General features: G+C 45.4%; 1 protein-coding gene across 6 annotated transcripts in view; it reads left to right on the top strand.

The window, feature by feature from the left end:
• Nucleotides 1-5,476: 5,476 nt before the first annotated feature.
• The window catches only part of ZFHX3 (zinc finger homeobox 3), a 301,533-nt gene continuing 282,406 nt past the window's right edge, over nucleotides 5,477-24,603 (top strand). For 5 of the 6 annotated variants that reach the window (XM_050922216.1, XM_050922217.1, XM_050922213.1 and 2 more), the window contains exon 1: nucleotides 5,477-5,870. The gene's annotated coding sequence lies outside the window, so the exon portion shown is untranslated. Of the gene's footprint in view, nucleotides 5,871-11,980; nucleotides 12,007-24,603 lie in introns of those variants that run through there. The other variant, XM_050922212.1, reaches the window with a different exon arrangement.

The following is a 24,603-nucleotide window of genomic DNA, read 5'->3' as shown; positions in this document are numbered from 1 at the left end:
AATAATATGTACCATACCTTGCATTAAAACCTACAAAAATAGGCAAATATGTATGTTTTAAATCAGTCATTTAAGATCTCAATGACTCATCCGTGGACAGGCACTGGTCCCTGAGATCTCCCTGACACAGTTTAGGAAGGCAGCAAGCCAGTCCCTGGTATCAAAAAGGTTGAGAAACACTGTTTGAAATAACAGCCCTATTATGAAGCTGCTCTACCCTGAAGGAATATTTATGTGCTATAAACAGTGACAAAGGCAAGGGTGTGAAATAGCTCTCCTAGTCCACTGATGCCTTTCATTCTTAGTGACTAAGATAATTCCGGTGATGAAAAAAATGGATGTCCGAATCTTAAAAAAAAAAAAAAAAAAAATCATTGAATAAAGAGTATCTGGGAAGAGACATGAAAAAACAGGGAGAGAAAAAACATCCCCCTGATTTTCCTCACTCCAGAGCTTGCTCGCTCTCTAAATCCTACACCAGGTATTTCTCAAGATGAAATACATACATCCCTCTAGCATATCCACATATACATCTCTCAGCAATAAAGGAACTCAGTCTCCTGTCCATTAAACAATACACGCATACATGCCTCCAGAAGAAATTCATACATTGCTAGAATTGCTCAGCAGTGCATCTCTCTCTAGCCCTCTGTTTATCTCTCTAGCCCTGCTGCATTTCTGCATCCCAACAATGAACGTGCTGCCGTGGCATATCCCTTTCCATGCCTCTTGCTAAATGTATGTATATGGGCACAAAGCATCAGATCACTTCTGTGGCTTGCATAACTCTTTTGCAAGTGAATGCTTTGGATTATTTGTGCTGTTTGTACCTGTAGGAACCCCTAAATTAATGCACCAGCTTGATCTATTTCATGTTAGCTAACCTCCCCCTCTGCCCCACATTCAACTTGATATAAGCAAACTCTTAAATAAAAATACAACCAAAGTATTGTGCAGGTGAACTAAAATAAATGCTGAGAAAACCAGACCCTTCCCAACTCTTACTGCTAAGGTTTGATTGCAGATTTCCATTGCAAAGGAGCAGAGAACTGGAAATTTGACAAATGCCTTCAAATTGACCTGTATTTTCACAATGCACACTGTGTTTAAAATGAACGGCAGACTTTATCACTTGGAGCTACTTCAAGGACTCTGGGCCTCTGTTTTATTCTGATTCTTTAAACATATTTCCAAGAAGCAGAAAATCATATCAACAATTCATATAATGGACTTTTTCTAAGCGGGGTTACATTTTAGAATGGGTTATTGTCTTATTTAAACAGGAATTTTGAAAAATAGCTTGGAACTCTCCCTTTACATGCAGGCATCATTATCATGAACTGCTCCGTAGGGCTGATGGATTGGAAGATCTAATAGGTCTTTTCTATCTTTAGCATCAATGACTTACCACCTCACCCAAAACATTAGAGTAGGTAGTATTCAACCAGTTTGGGGTTCTATTTGAAATTGTGACATGGTTGCTGCTCCCTGCTGACTGACTCCTTGCATTAATCTGTTTTCACTGGGGCCATACCCAGACTTCAGGGAGTACCTTGTTGGGTAGCCAAACTGCATTTCCACGGAAGGACTCTGCCTCCATACAAGACTTAGGGACCCAGAATCATGCCCCAAGTCTATTCACCACGGATAACCACCACTCATCTGGGAACTCAGTCAGCAGAAAACTACAACCGATATATCAGGAATTAAGCAGTTTCCAGCCAGCGCGTTCCGAAAACGCTTTAGTCTTCATGCAACTTTTTAAAGAAAAGTAAATTTCTGTAGATATATTTGTTAGTCTTTCAGTTGTACAAACTGTTCTTCATTCAATTAGTGTAAACTAGATAACTGCAATGGTATACGTCTACATCCATATCCCTTCGATGTGCAGGTCAAAACAAATTAGATGGATAAACAGTTGGTATTTCTTGATGCAATTATTTGTGTTGTTTTTCTATATGCAAATACTTACATTTTTTTGAAGTCTTACCAGGTGAGTTTGAGAGCTTTCCATTAAATACAAGATATCCAAACAAAAGATTAAATACTTTCATATTAATGTAAAGGTGTGTATATAAATAAAATGGAGGCAACCCTAGTGACTCTGCAGTTGGGATTATGTTGATTTCCACTTAAAAACCAAGACTAAAACGGATATTTTATACTTTAATGATAGAATTTAGTCTCCAAACTCTTTCGAGAACAATTGAATTTTCTAATTACTATTACCAACCTGTACATATAAAATTTACTATATGCATTTGTAACCATTATCTTCAGCTATTTCAGCATCCTTTAGTCAGATTTGTGTTTGCACAAGGGTTTAATAATTGCAGGACAGTTCAGATGACTCAGTAAGCTCTGCACAGCCTCTGTACACGGAAAAGGGGAACTCTTCCTTTTTTTCCTTCTATTTCTCCTCATCTATCTTATTGGTGAGGCTGCGGGGAGGGGAGGGAGAGATTCTATCCCCTCATCTTAGTCTGGCCTTATTTCTCTCCCCAGCTCCCTTAATTCCCTTGGCCTCATCTTCTGCCCTTTCCGGAGGCAGAAGAAAGGCATCTTAGGACTTGACCCCAGAGCAGAACTGCTTGTGACTGGACCCTGCTCTGGGAGGAAAAAGAGGAAGAGTAAAACCCTCTCCCCTCGCTTTTCTGCTTAACCCTTTAGTTACTCTGAAACGGAGAAGTAGCATTAGTGCCTCTAACCCCAGCTGCGCTGCTGCCCTCATCCTTTTGTGGGCACTTTGGATCACTTAGAAAGCACAGAAGAACAAGAATGCAGGAGCACTGGGAGACTGTCACAAGAGGGGCGAGAGCAGCAGAGCCAGAGGAATACCCCAGAGTTGCCAAAAAGAAGGAGGTTTGGTTAGTGTTGACTACCCAGACACATGCACTTCCGCATGTTTGCATTTACAGAACCATACGTTTTCATAGGAAGTGAATGGACAGTAACAGACTAGACTGCACAGAGAAATGTACATGTCTAATAGGGTATGTGTACACACATTATTTCTAAGGCACCTATCAACATAGTATCTGGTATTAGACTTCCTTGCCCCTTATCCACACGTTTACTTTTTCCTGTACCCTGGAGAAAAATGTGCACACAGAGAATGGGTCCTGCCTGCCTGCCCCACTACATCTACAACCTTTGGAGAAAATACGCTCTCCTTAAAAACTCTACCGGGAATTAGCAGGCAATTGTTGTCTTTATTCTGTTCTCCTAGCTTCACTGTCATCAAAGCAATTTGTTTTATATTCACAAAGAATGACAGCTACAAATTCTGTGCACCTCTCTAGGCAGCACACGGAGCAGCCTTGCAAAATTCTGCTTGCCTGAGGCAAGTAGGATTTTTTTTTTTTAAATAGGCAAGTTGTTTTTTTTCAGTTATCATAGTAAGAATGGGCAAACAGATTTTTGTGCAGGGACAGGTAAATTTCCATGACTGTTTTGCAAGGCTGACAGAAGTACATGCTTGCATTCATATACTTACTGATGTGTGTAAATTCACAAATGACATGCAGGCATGCAAATAGTTACACACCCTCCATGCATAGCTCTTAGTGTTCATAATTTACAAATAAAATGATATATTTAAATGCCCATTTTCTTCTATCTCACAAACATCCCCAAACTGCAAAATACCTTCATTAATTTACCAAATAGCAGCTGTTCTTTGGATTTCTAGCATTCCTTCTCCTTTCCTACTAAAATTGTGAAGACTTCAAAATTACCACCTCAATATTAAATAATGCATGCTTGGTAGGATCAGAGAATTAAAAATACAGATATTTACTAGTTTTAGCATGCAGTTTACTATACTACAATTTGAAATCCATCTGTATTCAGAATCTCCCAAATGGAAACACCGACTGCAACTGGATTCCTTGTTCCGTAAACTAAAATCAGGAGGTTTTATTTATTTTTGTTACTATTTTTTAAAATATAAATTAATGACATTTTTAAAGCTTCTCTACATCTTCAAGGAGGAAGACATAAATTGGCTGCATTTTTTCCCCCAGAAAAACTAACATTTACACAGGTTCTTGGAAACCGAGAAAAGGGGGGTGGGAACCAACAACAAAATTTTAGATGGTTTTTTGCCTGGTCCATCTCCTAAAAATTCAAACTCCAGGTTCCCTCTGGTCAGCTAGATTTTACAAGCATTGGGTTGGGGGGAAAAGAGCGATTAACTGTTGCAAATGGAACGTTTAAATACTAATCACAAATGGAACAAATTGAAAGCAAAAATGTTACCGTAACAATAAAGAAATATTTAATCAAAGCACAGGTTCTGTTGGGACTGAAGGAATGCTACATCCTTTTCTTAAAAAAAAAAAGGGGGGGGGGGGGAAGAGAGAAAGCAAGCAAGAAAAAAGGCAGAGGCACAGCCGCCTCCCGGAGTTCCCCATTGTCCAGGGCAATAGAGAGCCCCAGAATGGCATTAACCTCACAAAAGGCACATTGTGCTGAGGACAAAAAAAAGCCCCTTCTTCTACAATAACTTTTAGCTTTTTATTTTTAGAAAATGACAAAGCTTTTGCAGCTATGGCTGGTGAAACCTGTAGCCCGATTTCCAGCGAGGCTGGCCTTGGCTTTATTGATCAGCTGTCCCGCTTGGAAAAGCAGCCAGGAAAGTTTGAATGGGAACTCGCTGTTGGTTCCTGGAGAGGAAAGCCCCGATTTGTTAAACGGAGCGTTCCGCATAAAAGCAGCTTTATTGCCCAGCGAGGGTCGGGGCGAGCCCAGCCCGGGCTGGTGGGGGGCTGCCCGAGCCGGGCAGGAGCGGGCTCTCTGCACCTGGCGCTGGGGGAGCTCGGCGGCCGCTCCGGGACACGCGTGCAAGTGGCCCTGCGAGGCTGCTAAGGCAGCGGGCGAAGTTACACAAGTGCATCCGTGTCACTGGAGCTCGGGCAGCAGCGGGGCGCGGAGGCTCGGGCCGGAGGAACGCTGCGGGGCTCGCCCGGCTGCGGGCAGGTAGGGCGGCGGGGTCCGCGGCAGCCGCCGGCCTTCGCAGCGCTCTCCTGGGGCGGCTCCGCGCCGGGCCGCAGCCCGAGGCGCTCCCCCTAGAGACCCGCAAAGCTGCGCGTGTTTCCAGCTGCAACTTTCCCAGCTGCTCGCGGGAACTTCGCGGCGCGGCGGGGCCCCCGCGGGCCTGGCCGGGCAGGTGGCCGGGAGCGCCGCCCGCGGGCAGAGCTACAGCGGGTGCGGGAGCCTCGGCCCAGACCCCTCCGGCTCGGCGGCGGCGGCCGGGCCCCCCCGGGCGGCCACATGCCCCAAGTTTCGCTGCGCCGCCGCCGCCGCGCTCCCCCCCCGCTCGCTCCCCCCGCCAGCTCGCTCGCTCCCTCCCCCGCCGCCTGGGCTGAATCTTATTGATCCAGAAGGTGGCTAATTAGCCCTTCCCGTCGTGCCTGGGTAATGAGGCACATGCGCACTGCACTAATCAGCCATTTTTTTGCAGGAAACTAATTAGCAGAATAAAGATCCAAAGAGTTTTTTTTCTTCCCAATCATCAGATCTGAGTCCGGGCGCTTCCTGCTCCGGCGACCACCAGCCCCACCGCCCGCTCCGCTCCGCTCCTCCCCGCTCCGCCGCTGCTGCTGCTGCTGCCGCCCGCGGCCCCCTCTCTCCGGGGGGCTGCAAACTCCCCAACAACGATGCTGCTGCTGGGCAGCGGCGGCGGCGGCGGCGGCTCCTGCTCGGCTCCGGCTGCTGCCTCCTGCTCCCGCTGCTGCTGCCCCGGGCTCCTCCTCGGAGCGCGCCGCTCCCGCCGCTGCAGCCGCGGCAGCCTGCATGGGCTCTGTGGCCCCAGCGCCGCTGCCCGGGATTAAAAGCGCCGCCGCCGCCGCTGCCGGAGAAGCGACCGCGTAAGTGGCAACTTTCCTGCCCTGTCCCCGCTCGGGCTCCTCCTGCGCGGGGCTCGGGCTACTTTGCATGGGGCTGGTCCTGCCCCCCGCCCTCCCTCTCTCTCTCTCCCACCCGCCCAGCTCGGGTCCCGCAGCAAACTTCGTGCCGCTCGCCGTCCCGGAGCCCCGCCGGGGAGCTGCCCCGGGACACGCGACCGCTTCTCGGGCTGCAGCGCGCAGGTGTCTCGGGCTCGGGGATCGCTCCGGCTCCGGCAGGCGCCGCGCCGCGCCGCGGGCCCCGGGAGGCGGGGGACTCGCCTGCTCCCGAGGAGATGCCCAGCGCCCCTGGACTGCTGCGTGCCCTGCCCGGCGGCGCCCGGGACAATGGCAGCGAGCGAGCGGGCTGCGCAGGGAGGAGGCTGCTTCGCCTGCCCAGGGCTGGGGTGACCCTGGCGGGGCTGCGCAGCTCCGCGGAGCAGCAGCCGGCTCGGGGCGCAGGGTTAGGTCACGAATTACAGCGCAGAAATTCACTGCGGGACAGGAGCGGGCTCCCGGGCTCCCCTCGAGGCACCCGAGACTTTTGTCCTTTTTGAAGAGTGCCTGGGAGGGACAGGAGCTTGGGCTGAGTGGCTCCAGCACAGGTTTGTGGGGGACGAGAGAACATGGATCAGAATAATCTGCATAATCGATAGGGCAACGTGCAGAAATCGTGTCCCTCCATTTACTGTAAATTTCTCTAATCTCTGCAGCGAGGCTCCCCGAGTGCAGCTTACTAGTGTGCATTTCCTTGCAGCCAGCACCCCCGAATTTACAGTCGGCTCTCGGCTACTGTCCCTGCGAAGGAGAGACACTTTGTCTGCCTCGCTTCCAAATTCCGGCCCTTTACTTTCCTCTTCACGGGTGTCTGTGTGTGTGTTTTTTCCGGGTGAGTGTTGAGAGGTTTAATAGGAGATGTCTTTAAACTCGACCAGTTCCTGAATGTGGATTAATGTGGTTGTTTGCTAGTCTTTCAAATGAACAATAACACTTCCTAGGATCCCTTCTCTGTTAATCTAGGGTTAGATTTCAGCTGTGTTAAGTATCATACAATTCTGTACAATTAATACATCAAAGAGCAATTTTAAGAATATTTTAATTTTTAAAAAAATTGTTCCAGTGCAGGCACCATTCCATCCTTGTTGCCAGTCCCTGTAATCCTGCTGCCTTAGGTGAATTTGTGTTTGGGATTATTTTGAAGGAGAAGTTCAACTTAGTCTGGTTGGTCCTTTATTTTATTAAAGTGTACATGGAGCTAGTTTTGAAGACTGTGGTTAGGGGGATGGGAGAGGTGAAGGCAGAAAATGCCACTGTAGGCCAATCCCTCCTTTCTCAGTTTCAGTTTTTAATTACTTAATGCTGAATTGCACAGTGCTTATCTAAATATTTGCAAATGCTCTTTCCTATTGATTCCTCTGAATACACTCTCCTCCTTTGCTTTAGAGAGGAGGTGATTCATGCTCTTTTAAAATGAAATCACTAGAGCAGTGTGCGTATATTATGTGTATAAAAACACACATTTTAGTTTTAATTTATAAATTGAGGAGGTGTTTTTGAAACTGTGTTAAACTCGTTTTGGGCTCAGGGAAAGATTTGTTTCTCTTTTGAACTGTGCTTGAAGCTGGTCTTCGGTAGCTCCAGGACTTGGTGTGTATATGTACATCTCTGCCTGCTCTCTTTTTCTCTCCCTCTTGTTTAACATGGAGCAATTTTCTGGAAGCTCAGTGACTCCCTCCTTAGGGTCACTTTGAGTTCGAATCTCACCGAAGGTGCAGGAATCCTGCAATGGGGGGAGCAAGAGAGTAGAGAGAATGGGGTCAGGTTGGTTCCTTAGAGGCCAAAACTCCCATAGCTGCCTTAAAATAAATAAATTTAATTAAAAAATTTCCTTCCCCTTGCCATGTTACAAATTGCAGTCTCCCCTTTCAGGTATTTGCTTTACAGCTTAAAGCTGCTTCTCCCTCTTTTTGCCCCCCACCCCCCCCAAGAAATGTAGTGAGGAGAAGGGGAAAAAATAAAATCCATTGAGTTTAGGCAAATAATGTTCAGTCTCCATATCCTATTACGAAGCACTTTGAATATGCAAGACATCACACAAGACCAGTTATTCCAGTTACAACAAATTTAAAAAAGAGAGAAAACGGAAAGACAGGTTTAGATTGACTCTCTCACACTCATAAATTACATATTTAATGCCCTCTCTCTAATTTTTTCCCATACTTGCAGAGTATCAATACTTTTTTTTTTTTATGTCTTGTTCTTTCATTACAATCTTTCAGTTGAGTTTAGGAAGATTGCTGCAAGCAACACATTTTCTGTATTTTTGTTCCTGTATCTTGGAGGAGAGTTGGCAGACATTCTGTGGTTTGCAGTTACACAATATGTTATCGTGTTTTTAATCACTAAATCATTGCAGTGGTTATAGATTTACAGTCTTAGGGTATTACAGAGGAGAAGCAGAGGCTATATGTATGAGTGTGCCTGTGTCTTCTGTGAACTTTTAAATTGTATTTTTTTTTTGTTTTCTGAAAGACAAAAAAGTTTATATTTTTGTGCCAAGTCTCCCCACCTCCTTCAAAAAAGTTTGTAAAATCTTCTGACCCCAAAAGGGCAGGAATTCTAGTTATTGTTATGTGAAATGTTGGAGTTAAACTATGTCATGGTTGGGATTAGCAAAAGGCAGTCAGGCTGTTCTCTTTTATTTAAATATTAGCCACCTGCGTTGGGATTCAGCACTGATTGGAAATAGTAATGTGGGGAAGAAGGACCCATGTTTGTAGATGTTGGTGACCTACTGTGGCATGTCATTGGTAGCCCACTTTCTGCGGTTGTTTTCATATTATTATGTAACAGAATCCTTGGTAGCATTAAAAATTCAGTATTACAAGCTGATTGTAATGCTCCCTCATTAGGGAGCACTGTCTGGTCCTGTATTAAGTGAAACACCACATGGCTTTTAGATTATAAACACCAATAAATATTAAGTATCAGCAGAGGAAAAAATAAAGTCAGCTGGGCTTTCGGCCTCCTCTTAGTTCTCTCCCCCTCCCCACCCCACCATGTTTGTCTGTGTGTTTTAGTGTGAGCTGTATATCTGCTCTCCAGTGGTGAGATTTTCTGTCTGTCTTGAGAGAGGTCTCTTGTATACACAAAAGGTTTAGAAGTTTGTTTTGTTTTGATCTCTATTAAACAGGTCCTTCAGTTTGCTGATGTCATTTCCTTTCATATTTGAGTTGTTTGTTATGCCTCCCCGCCCCCCCCCTCGCCCCCAGCTGGAGCCTAGGGCAATGTGGGGAAGTGCAGCAGCTGAGTAAGTTCTGGGTTCAAAGGCTGAGGGTCGTATGGTGCCTTTTTGTCATTCTCTGATTTGCCTGCTTGGAAAGAAGCTCCAATCCCAATATCTGGTTAAATGCTCAGACATCAACTTTCTGTGGCCTGTCCATTGGCTGCAGTGGCAGGCGATGATTCATCTCAATTTCCTTTTCTCGCTCTCTCCCCTTTTTAATGCCTTTAATACTCCCCTCTGTCCCTTCCACCCTCCCCTCCCCCGCCAAAAAAAGTTCTGACAACCGCAATTCACTTGCAAATCTGAGGCCAGCATTAGTGGGGCTCCTGCTGTGAAAAGAACGAAAGTGTTTCAAGATTTTTTTTCCCCCTGTCGCTTTATTTCTGTTCTTCATCTCCAGTTAAACATTTCTAAGTGGCTTTTTCCTTTCCGTGGTCAGTTGACTGACTTCAGAGGTATGGGCCCTGTTCTCCTGATGTTACTAACATTGCTATCTAGCCTAGTTCTCTCCTCTGCAAGCATTCTTCAGTCAGTAACGAAAACAAACAAACATAGGAAAGAGGAGGAAAAGAAAGAAACCAAATTTCTAAGGGCAAAGTTTTTTTTGTTTAAATGTCTAGTTATGTTCGGAAAGGAGTGGCCATTTGGCTGTTTGCTTCAGGTTTTCCGTATCCAAGCTGGAGTGAAAAATGAGCCAGCATTGACACTTGGCTTGATGTGAAACCCTGGGTAACCTCTTTCCCCTTCATGGCTCTGGCCTTTTGTTCCTGGAGAACTGAGCTAAGGTGCTTTTCACTCGGACCAAAGGCAGCACCAGAAGTCTCCCTGTGTGTGTAGCGCCTTTGGATGGCCTCCTCATGATTATTGTCTGAGCAGAGTCTAGCAAACAATCGTTTTGGCGAGACACAAATGCAAAAACAGTTGTCTATCTTTTAATCTCTTTGTTTTAGGATTTTTCATCTCATTCTTTAAATTTCACAGTTTCAGTTTGTGTCTTGAGAGAGATGAGTGGAACAACATGGAGCAGATTTACCGTAGACCAGGCCAGCAGTTGAACAGATTCAGTAGAAATTGCTAAATCCTAAACTGATGCACATATGGCTGAGTGCATTAGTCTCTCTGTTAACACTTTCTTCAGCTTTTTAAAATAAAAATGTTGTGCTGAAAAAGTAAAAAATGAAACAAGACTTTTTTATTTTAACTTGATTTAGTATTTTATAGGCACCATTTTTTATGACCTTTTACTGCGCATACACCACACTCCCATCAGTTCTAAGCTTGTCTGTACTGGAAGAATTATTAGACAACCATCTTATTTTAGGTTGTACTATGGCTTGTATGAGTCGTGTTTCTGATATAGTAATTTAATTATAAAGATGTAACACATGCTGCACATAGGAGAGATTGGTGCATTTTAGAAAAGACTAATTACACCCCCCCAACCTCTTAAGGCTCTTAACTTTGTTTTTTAACGTAATACCACCTGCCTTTGTGTGGTTTGTACGACGCTGAATATAAACGGATGCATCAGATGGGAGAGATGGTCCATGAACAAAGCAGGAGTCCGATTTTTCCCATCCTTCTCCTCTTCCACCCCCCCCCCCCAATATATCTGCATCAACTGGGATGCCGTATTTAGAGGTCTGTCAGCTTTTCTGTTATGAACTCTTAAAATTTGCAGGTTATATCTTAGAAAAACCTCCCGGGGATAAGGTGAGATGTTCGTGTTGTATGCAAGGCTACTCTATTTTTTGTTTTCCTATAATTCAACCTCTTCTTCCCCTTCCCTCCCCCACCCCCTATTTGGAATTGTACTGTAGCCCATTAGTCCCTTATAGGAGATTTATGCCTCTGTATTTTGAGGTGAGGAAAAGAAAACTAGATGAAAGAGATTCTTCTAGTAACAGACTGTCTTCAGCAGCTGCCCAGAGCTTCCTCTGCTTCCTTCATTTCCTTTTCTGTCATTTTAAACTTGGATGGGATTTTTAATCTGTGAAACTACCACTGCCACGATGGAGTTGAGGGCTGTCATGTCAGGAGAATGGGAATCCAAACATCTGTGCATAGGCCTCGGCACAGCAGACTCTAATGGTTTTGACGGAGCTGTTGTGGTCTGTTGTCTGGAAAATCTGCATTCTACGTAGTGCCCGAGGGGGGCCTCGGTACCACAGATCAGAAAGTGTACCTAAATATAACTACCTAGGCACAATGGGGTGAGATAAGGGCAGAACAAGAAACTCAGCTGAATGTCTGCCTCTGGTTTTGTCGCTGATTTACAGTGTGTGTGTGTGTGTGTGTGTGTGTGTGTGTGTGGTTTTTTTAAGTGTAGCAAAGGATTTGCAAAAATAAATATATTAAACTCAGTTATGTAAGAAAAAAGCACATAGCTAAGTTTCCCTTTTAGATAAAAATGAGGGAGCTCCTTTACTCATTGTCCCTTATTTCAGGAATTATATCTGCTCTCGGTGAGAGAATGCGAACAGGTTATGTGTGCTCATTGCATATGTGTGAAGAAATCTGGTTGGCACAGTTTTTTATCTTGGTAACTTAACAGCTAGCTGAGCCTCTGAAGTGATAAGTCTCCCATTTCCGGGGCATGTGAAGCCAGCATTTTTTGTTAAAATGTTTGTATTTAGCTCTTGTCAGTTCATGCATTCAGATGCAACTGGATTAGTTTCTAAAGGACTGGAATTGGAGAGGAGTGACCATTTCCAATACTATTATTTTTCTTGTTGGTTCTGCAGGACAGAAAATGTCTATCTGTTGGTGCAGGGGAGGTGAAGTGTTTATCTCCAGAGCAACTAAGGTTTAAAGACCAGTGGTATTCCATACCAGGTATACATTACGTATATATTTTCAGAGAAAGGGTGAAACATATGGGTAAAGTTCAGTCTTGTTTGAAATTGTTTTGATTCAGAGGTGTCAGAATGGGGGAGACCTGCTGACCGACTCTGTAATAAGAGCAGCCCAGCATTCAAATTACCTGCCTGTTTCTGCATGTAGCCCAGAGCATCTGCTCATAGCAAGTGTTCTGTGTCCAGGGGGATCTCAGGTTATTTGTGTCCCTGTTAGGTCTGTGAGGTGGAAGAAGCAGGTTCTGGTAGCCATCGTTAAAGACTTTCTCTTTTGCTGCTAAATCTTGATGATGTTTATGTGGCACTCCAGGTGTTTCTGTTTTGCTCTTGAATTCATTATTATGTTTAACTGTTAATTGTCTGTTTTTTGGTATTATCAAATTACAGATGTGCTCCATGTTCAAGCAAAGTGGCAAAATTAGATTTTTTTTCCAGCACACAAACATTTTCTTATTGTCCTTAATTGTACAGTTTGTGTTCCCAGGAAGAAGGTGCAAGCCCAGAGTACTCAGGCTTTCAAGTTACATGTTTCAGAAGAGAGGCGAGATTGGAGGGATGAGGCTCTGGTCTTTATCTCTTTCTTTGGGGACGGGTGAGGTTTGGGGTGTTGGTGATAAACTGCAACACACAGTATTACTATCTGCAGAAAATCCCTCCCACCCCCGAGTTTTCATAAAAAACATTTCCGCTTTACGGTATGTATAGTCTTTTCAGAACCGTAACTTTCGTATGAATACACCTGTAGAAAAGTAATCTCCTCCTGTGACCGAATAGAAACAGACACATCCTGGGCAGTCTCAGCTCACTGGAATGCTGTTTTTTCCTCTGAATACTCCTGACCTATTCTGTCCCTCCCAGTGCCCTGATAACCCTAGAGTAGTTGTCCCTGCTTCTGGAGGTGTTGGCTGGGTAGGAAGTGGATAGAATTACCATCTCTCTGGAATAAAATGCAGGTGCTTCCTTCTAGGGGCTAGCCTGGTGTCTGTACCAGAGAGTGTTGGCTTCTTCTAGCCAATGATATACTAATGACAAAACAGCTTGTTAGGTAACAGGGAGTTTCAACACCTGCCTCCCCCCCCCCCCATTGTAATTGTGCTTTAGCATGTGCAAAAGTACTAATACACATATACAAACTCCGAGCCATCTAAGCATTTATACCAGATGTTCTGGTGAGGAGCATGGGATAAATAACTGCACAGATTGCTGGAGTATCTGAGCACCTGCCTCGTTGCTATCCAGTGAGGTGCCCGTAGCTTTGTGTTCTCTCTGTATGATGCAGTATAGTGGTAAAAGCAGAATACACGGGCAGGCACTTGGGAAGCCTGAAAGGGTTGCAGTCAGATGAAATAGTGAGGGGTCAGTGCGGGGTTCCATTTTGGCCTGCCAAAGGTATCTTGTGTGGTAAAGTGATGGGTACCTGAAAGATGGGGCTCTAGGTTAGAGTCTGAGGTGGGAGGTTGACTGAAGGCAGAGCCCACTACTGTTGTAGGCAGTACAGGAAACAGAACTGCACAGATTTTGTTGATGTGGGTTTGTGTGTGTGCTGCCAACTAGATTGGTTATGTTATCACGTTTTATTTATTTCATTTGTATTGCAGGAGTGCCCCTCGGAGCCCCGCTCATACGTCAGGAGCCATTGTGCTAGGCATTGTTTTACAGATGCATAACAAAGATGGTCCCTTCCCTCACACTGTTCACAATTGAAGCTCTCACTGTCTGGTTACTGAGATTGTAGGATGAGGCCCGGTCCCTTTTAGAAGAGTGAAGACTTTTATTTGAAAGCAGGAAGCATCAGTGCACGCCAGTAAGAGCCAGTTCCAGCTGAGTTGAAGCAGTGTGTTCTGTGCTGTTGGTCAGGCTGGCAGAAGACTGCTAATGGTTGATGGCCAAGCATAGTATTGCTGGGGACACTTGACATCCCCTAGGTTTACAGGAGCCCCTCCTGGTTTCAGAGAGGGGTCCAGTCACAGGCTGAAGTGGATTTGTGCCTGCCTGGTTTGTGTGTTTGAGAGGCTGCGCGCTCGCTGAAGGAGCGCGAGAGCTCCTGGCTGCTGTGTACCCAACGTCCTTGCGTGCGTTTCCGATTAGCCGCCCCTTACTGTGCCAGACAGAACTGTAGATGTCAGGCTTTGCACAGAAAGGAGAGCGAGGCAGTGAGGGAGAGACAAGCCTACAAGCAGCAGGGCTGTGAGTTTCAAATTAACCTTCTGCTTTGTTGATGTCTAACGTGAAGCCCCCCTTCCCCTCAGCCCCCTCCCAGTGCAGTGCACGCTGGCAAATTGTGAGAGCCTGGCTTAATTTACATAAAGCTATTACAAGAAGCCGGGCAGCAGGAAGACTGCGTTCAGGCGGTGGCCCTCTGGGGGATGGCAATCAGAATCCCGCCTTGTGCCGACTGGGCAAGTCCAGCAGCTCTCGCAGGCAGTGCGGGGAGGGGAGTTTCCCTTCCAGAGACAGTTTGGGGTATGGGGGATTTGACCATCTCCCTTTCAAGACGAAAGTAGCAGCCAACGGTGGAAAAGACCTGCTAGATTATCGTGTCCCATGCAGGATTGCTTTTTATACTAGGTTGTCGAGTTTAGTTTTAAGCAATGGGGATTCCACCCTTTCCTTTGGGAGATGATTCCACAACCTTAAAACATCTGCTCCTAGAAAGTTCTTTCAGATGTTGAGCCTAAGCCTTCCCTTTCTGAATTTCACCCCTTTACTCTTAGTTATATGTGTTCCTGTCCCGAGTTCTTTTCCCTCTCTTCTGTTTGCATCTTTCAAATACCTGTAGGCTGTTAGAGATGCAGCTTTCTGAGTAGAGCATGGATTTGAAGTCAGGAATGCCCAAGCCTAGTCATGATGGTGACTTTGAGCAAATCACTTAACCATTGTGCCTCAGTTTCCATCTGTAAAATGAGATAAAACTTAGTTATGTCACAGAACTGTAGTAAGGATTAGTGGTAGAAGGTTTGTCATATGCATTGAATATGGAAAGCACTTCATTATGTCCATCCCCTTGCCATTTCTGTTGCATTGCTCTGAATAGCCTCCACTTTGTCAATGCTTTTCTAGTAGTCAGATGCTTGGAATTAGCCATATACTAGGCGTGCTCAGACTAGAGTTATTTAGAGAAGGACTCTCTCCTCCCTGGATCCATAATCTGCATTTGAGTATGAAGCTATTTCTCAGCTTCATAATCTTCCCTTATTTTCTAAATAATTCCACATATTGGGGGCTTTATGAATTGTATTCTTTCATCTTAGAAAAGAGAGCAGGCCAAACTAGTGTAGCTGTGTAACTAGTTTGGGGGCTGTGTTGGTAACAGAATGATTACCCGGGAAAACATCTGCTCACAGACCTGTAGAAACTGCCCAGTGTCCGTTTTCCCTGTCAGATAGAAAGTGACTGTATACGGAGATCTCCTAGTCTAGTCTTGTTATCCTTCCTCCGCTTCTCTTACCTTGCTGCAGTCACGGCTGCCACCATCTCCATTCCTGGGGCCTCATTCAGCAGGACCATTATAGACATGCCTGGGGCTCTGGTTTAATTGACCATTATTTTGGAATGGGGGTGGGATATGAATCTTCTTGTCTGAGCAGCTGTGCTAGATTTTTATTGGATCACACTTGTTAGTATGTGTTGCCTTATCTTGTGGAAAGAGGGCAGTGACGGTGGCTATAAAATACTTGCACTATGATAGCAGTTATGGTATGGAGAGGAGTGGATGTGCACATCTGGCAAAGGTGAAAGGTCCATCTCTAATCCAGAGGGGCTGTCTGACTGCTGTGGGGAAGGGGATTGCTTTGGAATCCACGTTTTACCACTGCAGAAATGTCACCTTTAATCTCTTCTGCTCCCAGTGGTTCCTGGTGTGTAAATTCTATGTGTGGAGGTGTCCAGGTTAGGAGAGCCAGTGTAGCAGTTTTAAAGAGAAGAGTTCAGTCAAGTAAAACTGACAGATCTAAAAGGGCAGGCCGATATACTCTACTCCTAGCTGTACCCCCTCCCCCAAATTGAGCCTTAAAGGTATTGCTGGGATCTCTGCAGTATACCTGATTTGTTATATACTGGGGTCAGAGAGCAAGGGGAGTTTGGGAGGCGCATACCAACTACTCTGTTAGTCCATTTGCAACGTGAAGGAGTAGGGCAAAAGGAGGAAAGATGTCTGCTACATGATTATCTTAAGAGTGGTGTTGGAGAAGGATGCGCTAACTGCTGGTCAGGTGGCATTGTTGCAGTCTCTGACTAGATGAGGAGGGGGGATGTGGTAGAGTGCTGGGGAGTTTGATTCTTTTTGCTTAGTATAGTGTCCTAGAAGGGAGGTGTGCTGAGTACTATAGAGCAATGCCTGGCTCCCTCCGTTAGAGTGTAAATGGTTTCTCGTCCCCACTGTTGTTGAGTCTGGTTGATGCATTTTCAGCCTATGGTGGCATCTGCTGGGAGGGAGCTACTACAACCTTTTCCTCGGTTGTCTAGTTGCTTTAATCAGTCTCTTGACTGTTTTCTCCTTTGTTTTAAGCAGGCAGGAGCTCTTGCTGGTCAGCATGAGATCCTAGAAGTGCTTGAAGTGGGTCTGATGCCAAAGCAGTCATGCCTAAAAAGCTCTTTTCCTTGCAGGCTCGCAACAGTTTCATCTGAAACTGCAAATGTTTAAGCATCTGAGCAGAATTTTGGAAGAGTCCAGGGAATTACTCAAAACAAATGGCTAAAGAAGCTTTAACTCTGTCCTAAGGAGTGTCAGTTAGTTATCTTTCTCTGGGTTTAACAAGAGGCAGTGAAACCACTTTCACCTTGAGGAGTAAACCTCTTGATTTTTTTTTTACACCCCCCCCCCCCCCCAGATGTTTTGAAGTGAGCTGTCCCTGGGCTCAGGACCAAGAGCCTGGCTGGCAGCAGCTCTGCATCTGGACCATGTATGTTGCTGACATACGGGCAGTGTCTTAACTAAACTGCAGTTGCCTTGTTCATGTGTTTTTTCTCTGAAGATTCTTCCTCTTACTGTGAGTCCCTTTGTGAATTGTAATTTTTGGAGCTGAGCTTTGTAGAAGGTGGGAAGAGGGAGACTAGTCTAGGGGAGTTGAAGTTTCCTCTTCTGCTCATTTTTTCTCCATTAGTCTGAGAGGCCACTAGGACATGAAGCATCAGCTTGTTCCTCCATGCAGTAGGCATCCTGTCAGGATTCTGGATGAAACTGGTTTTTCTTCCTTTTGCATCTGAAGGTCATGATACAGTCAGGGAACACAAAAATTAATGAGGCCTGTGAAGTGAGCATCTCGAGAGAGGCATTGGACGGTCCCCTGGGAATCTTGAAGCTCCTAGCTGCTCAGTTATTAGACTTCAGCGTTATGCACCTCTTTCCTGTATTTAGTCCTCTCTTACGGGGGCATCTAGGGCTCTGCTAGCAGTGCTCCAAAGTAGTGACACCTCTTCTCCCAACCCATTCTGAAGGCAGAAGAAATCTCCATGTGCATAGACCCTTGAGGAACGCTGAGAGCTCAAGCAAGATGGTCTCCCTCCCTCCGTCTGGACCTTGTGAAAGGAGCTAGGATTTGGACCCTTTTAACTTAATGTGAAAGTGTCTTATGGGAGTTTGGCATGCATGGAGTGGAGAGAGATTCCCCTCTGAGTGCTGGAGGCAGGGGGACATAAGCTTAACATTAACAGAGTAGCTGGCATGTTAAAATATTTGAAATGATAGCGGAATTTTCATCTGCTGCTGACTTCCTGCTCTGTACTGAGTGTTCTCAGTCTCAGAGCCCTGATTCAGCAGTGAAATTGTGCCCCCTCCCTCCATTTTTATTAACAGAGGTAAGTGACTGCTCAGACCTTGTACATGAATTTCTGGGGGTGAGGATGAGGGGCCGGATGGAGCTGGGAATAGAGCTGATATGTAGTGCCTGGAGGGGGCTTTGATGGGGGACTGGATCTCCAAGTTAACAAGTGTAGGAGAGTTGAATAAAGAGGAAGGAAGATTCAGTGGGGATAGCGGAGTATCTGAGAGAGCCTGTGTTCTACCATTGCAATGCTCAGGTTCTTAGTATTAAAATCCAAGAAGTGGAATGAAACCAAGAGTGAGTCATAAAGCTCAAGCCTTTAACATTCCCTTTGAAGTTGCCCAGCAAAGGAAAAAATAGTTTTGCATCTGTCTTATTTCTCTCAAATTATTTTTTCTTTTTTCTTTAGAAATATTAGGAATATCAAATTTATCTTTCCTGTTTCTTGCTGGAAGTCTCCTTGGGGGAACCAGAGAAGTGGAATGGGAGCTTTCTTAGCCTACCATTGAAAGGGTGAAGTGTTTAACAAGAATGCTACTTTCCCCAACTGTTTATCAAGCCTTTGAGTTAAATATATATGAACACAGATTTCTAAAGAGTCTTTATACCCCTTTCTCTTTCAGTTCAGGTTTCAGTCCCTAGCTACTGTACTGTGATATCCTACTAGTTTCCCAGTCATCTCTAGAGCTTTCCAGGAAAACAACAGATGGGGTGGCCAGACTTACTGACCCTCTGAACCGCATATGACAATCTTCAGTTAGAGAGCCAGGGCAGCCTGCTGGGGCTCGGGGTGTCAGCCCTGCAGGTGGTTCCTGACAGGGCTCGGGGCTTCCACCCCACTTGGCTGAAGCCCTGATCCCCAGCAGGTGCACCCTGTGGGGCAGAAGCCCTAGGACACCCGCCTCCCACTTCCTGCTGGACAGACGCCCCTACCTCATTATTCCACTGCAAGGCAGAGGTCCTGAGCTCCCCCTCCCCCTGTCCTGTCTGTTAGGTGGAGAATGGTGGGGTGGCATGGGGGACTCTGAGCCGCACTTTAACCGTAAAAGAGCCACATATGGCTCACGAGACGCACTTTGGCCACCCCTGGAATAGCTAAAACCTGAATTTCTAATGCTGGGTGTTAGGGGAGTGATTCTCCTTCCTTCCTTCCTATACTGTAAAGAAGCAAAAACAAGACAACTTCTCCTTCTCTTGGCAGATCACCTTTATAGGGAGTGACAGCGTGACGTACGATTTCATTCCCAACGTTAACTACACAGCGTAAAACATCAACAAATGCTTTACATTATTTTTATTCCCTCTTCATAGTTTAATACATGATAGTTTTGTAAGAATCACCTTAATGTGGGTTATCTTTAAAGGGGTAAGTCAAGCTCAAAATCATGCTTCTGTCTGAAAATTGATAGAAGCAACATCTAAGGATATTTTAATGGAAAGCCTAGAGGTTTTTTCTTTGTTTGCAGTGCGTGTTGGATAGTGCTTTGTGTATTTTACTTTCTCTGATTAGTCAGTTTCTTCCTTGTTGGTGTGGGTCTTTCACACAGTGGAAGAAAAAGTTGTACTTTAACAAAAATTGAAAATACATTTCCTAAAATGAGAGTTCCCCGTTGGGTGTGTAGGACCTGAAACTACTTCTGTTTTTCTTTTAAATTGACCATATTTCATATTGGTGACATCCCTCTTTTAAGTGACTTAAACAATAGAGAACAATTTTACTCTGAAAAACCACTCATAAAAATGCTGTGATACATCTCTGGGTTTATTGTTTCTAAGATTTCTCTATCAGATCTGCTCCCTTTTCTCATTGGTAACTCTGCAAACTCAGCCTGTGCTGTCAGATATAAGCTGTCTTTTTAAATATCCCTTATCTGTAACTATAATAGTTCTTCTGGCTAAATGAGACCCTCATTCACACCTGTGCAGCTCTGGTGCCTTCGGTGGATTTGCATAGGTGTGATTTATTGGAAGTTAGGCTGTTCTACCCAGAATTTGCACTGGTTTAATTTAAATGGGTTTAAAAACTGGTTTATTCAACCTAGTTCAAACCCCTGTGCGGGGTGGATGCTCTCTTTAATTTTGGTTTATGGGTGGCTTACTTTCGTTAAATTTTATCTGTTCCCAATCAAATTAAGCTAAACCATAAAGGACTTTCTTAAACTGATCTGAGTGTCCATACAGGGATTTTCACTAGTAAATTAGATTGAATTCACACCTTAGATTAAATTGATGCAATTTTCCCATGTAGACAAATTCCTTAGTAAATAATTCTGTTGATGATCGACAGGTGGGAATAGAATCCAGCTCACTCAGTCATAACTGTGTTGACTCCGAAGACCTAAAGGGAGCCAAAAGCACGAAAAGCTCTCACTGGAGTGGGCAGGTACGATTCTAAATATGCACGAGGGGGGGACATTTGTTGAACAAGACGGTGCTGTTTTTCAGATTCTTTTCAAAGTAAATAAGAGATTTTAATTTAACATAAGAATTTTTGTAAAGCTTTGTAGGACTTGCCTTTTTAAAACTTTACAAAGTTTGGCTTCTAGTTTTTTTGGTATGGAAAAGCTGATTGATTCAGTCCTGTGGACCTCCCTGAGGAAGTATCATTCATAGGGCACCCCCTCCACTGAGAGAACCTGTAGTCCTGTTCATGGAACAAGGATGGCTAAAAATGGCAGTGGAAATTTTTATACGCAGCTGTTTAAGGTAGTGTATCTAAGCACTGCAGTTCCCCCTTTAACACTCCCTTTTGAGCTTGGTTATTGCCATGGTGTCTGCGCTGATATCGCAAACAACATAGGCTGAAGGTGGGACAGATTTGCAGCCTGAGGTCTTGTTTGTGCACTCTTTTGCACCTGGACCTGCACTGGTGCAAACCAGTACTGTGGATGCAATGCTGTAGTGTCATCTGTGACTTGCACTAGTATCTCACCCCTGCCAAAACTAGGCTGCTCAGAGCAGCTCTTAACAGTGCTTTTGGTCCACTTCATTAAAAAATGTTTACCTTCCACATGCTCTTTTGCAGTAGCACTGGTCTATTGAATTCGGTATGAATGCTGTCCCATTCTCCTAACACCCCTGCTAGGTATGTTAGCTGCACATATTCCTCTTCCTGCAGCCTGAACTGCCCAAGAGCAATAACCTTTTTCACTTTTCCTGAAAAAAAACTCTACTGCTAAATTCTGCAGTTGCAGAAAGTGGTATCCAGGCTTCTAATGTGTTTCAGGCTCTTTGCTGTTCTAAAATGAATTTTTGCTGCAGGCTTTCAGATAGTTTAGTTCCAATTTAAACAGCCCAGTATTAACATTTGGAAACTGGGTTCTTCACATCTGCATTAACATTGTGCTGCAGAGTCTTTACAATCAGGCATGATCCAAAGAGAGAGAGAGAGAAACATGAATTCAAACAAAAATGTGACTGTGTCTGGGGGTATGTCTACATCTACAATTTTGCAGCGCTGGTTGTTACAGCTGTATTAGTACAGCTGAATAGGGCCAGCGCTGCAGAGTGGCCACACTTACAGCAACCAGCGCTGCAAGTGGTGTTAGATGTGGCCACACTGCAGCGCTGTTGGGCGGCTTCAAGGGGGGTTTGGGGAACGCGAGAGCAAACCGGGAAAGGAGACCAGCTTCGCCGCGGTTTGCTCTCGCGTTCCCCGAACCACCCAGCAAACCGCAGGGAAGGAGACCTGCTTGCTCGGGGGTTCGGGGAACGCGAGAGCAAACCGGGGAAGGAGACCAGCTTCGCCGTGGTTTGCTCTCGCGTTCCCCGAACCACCCAGCAAACCGCAGGGAAGGAGACCTGCTTGCTCGGGGAACGCGAGAGCAAACCGGGAAAGGAGACCAGCTTCGCCGCGGTTTGCTCTCGCGTTCCCGGAACCACCCAGCAAACCGCAGGGAAGGAGACCTGCTTGCTCGGGGTTCGGGGAACGCGAGAGCAAGCCGGGGAAGGAGACCTGCTTGATTACCAGAGGCTTCCTCAGGTATGCTGGGATACCTGCTTATTCCACGGAGGTCAAGAAAAGCGCTGGTAAGTGTCTACACTTGATTACCAGCGCTGGATCACCAGCGCTGGATCCTCTACACCCGAGACAAAACGGGAGTACGGCCAGCGCTGCAAACAGGGAGTTGCAGCGCTGGTGGTGCCCTGCAGATGTGTACACCTCCTAAGTTGCAGCGCTGTAACCCCCTCACCAGCGCTGCAACTTTGTGATGTAGACAAGCCCTGGGAGAGAGGGAAGAATTGCCTGCCTTTCCTGATAGTGGGCTATATTAGGTTTGAATTGTGCTGTTGGATGTCAGTTATGTTAGGGTAGAATTTTATTATATTTTTAAGTTGTCAGCAGTGCCTAGAGTATATGGTACATACTGGATTTTTTGTGTATTTAAAGCTAAATATTAAATACTGGTTGAGTGCTGACTCACAGAATGCCTCTGACTTTAATTTCACTCTGGTTTTTGTACTGGTGTAGTACCATCCACTCCAGTGGAGTTACTCCTCATTTACACCAATGTAATGTTAGAATTGGCCGAGCTCTGTGGTGCTCTCATCCCAAACATTGCCATGACCAGCTGTTTTTATATTTATTATAGCAGAGCATCAACTTTTTCTTGACACAAAGTTAAAGTTCTGTGCTAAGGCCTAGCTAGCATGCAGGAGAAAGTGTACTAGGTTAGCTAAATTTTCTTTAGAAACTGATATAGATAAATTAGTGCACCTCCCTGGTAGTAATGCCTCAGATCAGTTTTAGCTTGTTGATACAAATACTGGCTTAAACCAATTGATGTAAGGCATTCCTAAATCAAAATGAGTATCCACACGAGAGTTGCACAGATTTAACTAAATCAGTTTCTATAGTGATTGGCTAAATTGGTACAGTTTTAGTGTGTAGACAAGGCTTAAGTGATGTGTGAGGCTGCCATTCCTCTGGAGTCTCAGTAGGGTATCTTTCTGGTGCCCCGTATCTTCCTAACTGTTCAAGAAAAAAATGCTGACCACAAAACCATCAGATTGTAACTGCGCCAGCTAATTACAAAGAGTAAATCACTAAGAAATGTTTGCGTTATGTGTAATAAATAATAATTAACATGCAGGCTTTGAAGCTGTGATTTTAACAACGAGTTGCACACAGTAGGACTGAGAGGACTAGAAAGGCCAGTTTCCAGTGGCTTGGGGCAGAGGGGCAGGAGGTCTCCTCGCTCTGCCCTCGCCTGCAGGCACCGCCCCTGCAGCTCCCATTGGCTGTGGTTCCCTGTTCCTGGCCAATGGGAGCTGCAGGAGCGGTGCCTGGAGGTGAGGGCAGTGCGAGGAGACCTCCTGCCCCTCCCCTCCCAGAGCCACTGCCAGACGTGATGGCCGCTTCCTAGAGCGGTGTGGGGCCAGGCAGGGCGGGAACCTGCCTTAGCCTACCAGCCTGTTAGCTGCAGGAGGGTTGGCAACTCTTTCGTGATCTACCGGTTGGTGACCACTGATTTAGAAATGGTTAATTGGGCGTAATTACCGAAAACATTCACATTATAGAACTTCAGGACTTTAGACAGCTGGAGAACCGTTCCAATGGAGAAGCTGCTCATTTTAGTCCCGCTCTGACACAGTCCAGCAGGATCAAGTTAAATGTTAAGTGCAGCCTCCACTGAGAGAGCTGGCACACATGCTGACTGAAGAATCATTGATTTCAAGGCCAGAAGGCACTCTTGTGTTCATCTCATCTGACCTTCTGTGTTACACAGGCCAGAGACCTGCCGAAAAAAGATGTGATAGTGTTTAGAAAGATCCATCATGGATTTCTAAAAACTGCTTTGAAAATCCTGCTTGTGTGTATCGTAGAAAATGTTTCCTATGTGAAGAAACTCACTAGCAAGAAGAAACCTCCAAGCCCTAGGTGGAGTGAAGTGCTCATTCTGCGGCTTCCTGGTGAAGCTCTGAGCAAAGGCAGAGGCGGCAGTGGAGCTGTCTGCAGACTCCGAACACCACTGCACAGATTTCCAGGCTGTTAGCGTTGGAAGGCAATCTCTAGTTAAAATGTCTGGAGACTTCACTTTTTTGTGTGAAAGTTTAAATTTTGTAGGTCTCTTGCTAGGGAAGATCTTCTAGTGGACATTAGTGAGTGGATCTATAAACTACTAATCTCTAGTCTTCCTTTAACTTAGTTTCCAGTCAGGGAAAACAGTGGGACCACACAGGCTGGGCTTGGGAAGGGGAGAAACAGGAAAAGCACTGGATGAAGTGTCCTCCTCTGCCGTAATGGGTGACTTGCTGGACAACATGAATAAAGTAGAGAGTGCTGATTCAGCCCCTTTTACTGCACACCTAGGAGGAGGATGGCGAGAGGTGTCCCAGAGGTGAACCCACCTGCAGTCCATGTAGTTCATGCAGCAGAAGTTATGAAATTCTTATCAGCAAGGAAGGAAGCCAAAGGAGGAATCAAATCCACCTGATTTGGGTGAGGAGAAGAGAATAAAGAACCAAGTGGGCAATAGAAGTAGCCCAGAATTGTGTTCTGTTTTAGATTCTTCTACTCCGCCTAACATCATGGCTTTTGAGCACCTTCCAGCGATGCATTAGGCACTGTGACTGGCGCAACATGCTTTGTATTTGCATAGCTAGTAACTGTTGTGGCAAGGTTGTAGGAGTCCGAACCAGTTGCTTCATGTGTGCAGTGTATAGTTTCCTGACATGGTTCCAGCAGCCTGCAGCATGAGTTCACACTTAAAAAAACGCCCTACCGCGGAGAACCTCTGGCACTCTGAAGCACAGATCTATACCCACTGGAGAGAGACTGCACTGCTGCATAGTTCTTGATGACTTGCAACAGA

This window comes from Gopherus flavomarginatus, chromosome 14 (assembly GCF_025201925.1).
Source record: "Gopherus flavomarginatus isolate rGopFla2 chromosome 14, rGopFla2.mat.asm, whole genome shotgun sequence".
NCBI classification, from domain to species: Eukaryota; Metazoa; Chordata; order Testudines; family Testudinidae; genus Gopherus; species Gopherus flavomarginatus.
This window is presented reverse-complemented; position numbering and strand designations above follow the sequence as displayed.